Below are 2,281 nucleotides of genomic sequence, written 5' to 3'. Positions count from 1 at the left end.
CTTCTTTGTCCTTACAAGACCCACGAGATGGCCCTTCCCTTGGGCACAAATTCTGTCAAGGGACTGCCCACCCAAATCTCCCCTTGGCTTTCAGGGCCTTGCTAACATCCATCTCCTACCAACACCATCAACATGTGCCATCTATTCTGATGGACTCCTTGAAGGTTTACTCCCCTATTAACCACACTGGGACAACCAAGGAGCTGATGGAGAGTGTGAGGGGATTCCCTATTAGAGTTAGTCTTCAGCTCACATAAAATCCAGAGAAGTTGGCTTAACATAAAGATTCTCAGTGGATTAAAGGATGGAACAACCCCAAGATGGCAGGATGGACCTGCCACATATTTACCAACCCCCCTCCACTGAAATCTGGCCCCCTTCCAACTCCTCTTGCTCTCCCTCCATCCCGCAACTGCCTACCACACTGCAACAGAGAAGGGCTTTGTCCCCAACCTCATGCTCAGAAATACTATTGTTACAAACAGCTCAGCTCTGGCTGCCATCTGCTGAGTTGCTGGGGAACACGATAATGCCCAGCACACTTAGGGTGGAGCTCGGGAAAGATTAACAGGGGTGAAAGGGTAGCCAGCTCGGGGAAGGGATCAAAACACCAGCTCCAAGTGAGCCAGAAAACTCCAGATCCACTCAGGCCAGACTCAGAACTGCAGGTCCCTGAGCCTCCTCTCCCTTTCACACACTAGGCGTGGCAGATTCAATTACTGCACTCCATCCTATACAACACACTCCTGCCTGCCACCACGTGACTTGCACTATTTCCTGTGAGAATACACTACCCCCACCCGCCACTGGCACTTGGCACAGGATTTACTTCGGTCAGTGGATATATGCATACATATATGCCAATGTGTCTTGCCAGCTCTTCTTTCCTTCCCTCTGTAAGAATGGCATGTTCCAGATAGGGCGTGCCCTACAGTGGGGATCCTGAGATGAATAGAAGCAGCAGGTCGTGGCCAATGCCAGCAACCAGTGGTGTGCGATGTGCGTGAAAAGAAAACATGGCTGATGTCACCCGAGATTTGAGAGTTATTCTTGCAGCATAATCTGGCAGAAGCTCATGTGCTAGGAGTCACAAATCCAAGCTATGGGCAAGCAAAGTGAATGAGTGAGGCACAGTGTGTAAGGCCATGGGGATGGTGGGGCTGTGGCAGGTGGGAGAGAATCTGCCTAAGGTTAGCCTCCAGCATTAAACTGTGTTATGAGTTAAAATAAAAAATGCTATTTGGTTAAACATCAGGAGGCCAAGATTTTAATAACACAGCTGACTGATATTTACTCCTGAAAATTTAGACTATTAAGAAACATGTAGTTAAAAACAAAAAGCATAATGACCCAGCTTTTGGTTTTTCATAATCATTTTAACATTTTAGAGATCTTTTAGGCACCAATTTCTAGTTGAAAAGAAACAATCTTCTGAAATTTAGCAATTATTCACATTTCAGTTGTGATTTTTGTTTTAAAGGGAAATTTTATTTTAAAAATTCCTTAAGAAATTCTTTGACTTAGCTTCCCCAACATCAATATAAACTTTTACAAAACCAATCTAATCATACCTCAAAAATAACCACCATCTGTCTTAAAGAAAGTGACTCCTATATGAATGGGGATTAGCAAGGGCATATAGATTGATTCCATAGACTATTTAATTGATTTTATTGTAACTGATTACCAGGTCTGAGACCAGGAAAATGGAAATAACGGTCTTATAGAGAATCACACATTAAAATAGTTCTAATTGGGGGCACCTGGGTGGCTCAGTCAGTTAAGCATCCAACTCTTGATTTCAGCTCAGGTCATGATCTCAGGGTCGTGGGATCCAGCCCTGAGTCAGGCTCTGAGCTCAGCGGGGAGTCCATGCTTAAGATTTTCTCTCTTCTCCCTCTGCCCTCCGCCCCTCTCAAATAAATATATGTTTAGAAAAATAAAATAGGTCTAATTGAAATTAAGTATTTCTTATAGAATTATAAATATTTGAGTGTTACTAGAGCTAACTACGTATTTTCAAGTTTATATTTTCTGCCAATGGCTTTGATCTTTTGCCAACCTGTCCTCCAGAAAAAAGGAATCACTTGTCCCATATCGGCCACAATGGGAAATTGCACAACCCCAAGAATATGGGGCAAGGAGTTTTCCTCTTTGACCTACCGGTAGGTCAAAGCACATGTAGAAATGTGCTTCTACATGACATGGAATTCAGTTATGATCTACGACCACACATTAAGGCTTTCCTTTTGATGTGAAACTAGTAACAATAGCAGCAGCG

Source organism: Callorhinus ursinus, unplaced genomic scaffold, assembly GCF_003265705.2.
Source record: "Callorhinus ursinus isolate GAN/ISIS: 27379988/994484 unplaced genomic scaffold, GSC_fseal_2.0 scaffold1, whole genome shotgun sequence".
NCBI lineage: Eukaryota > Metazoa > Chordata > Mammalia > Carnivora > Otariidae > Callorhinus > Callorhinus ursinus.
The sequence above is the reverse complement of the archived record's forward strand: the minus strand, read 5'-3'. Positions refer to the sequence as shown.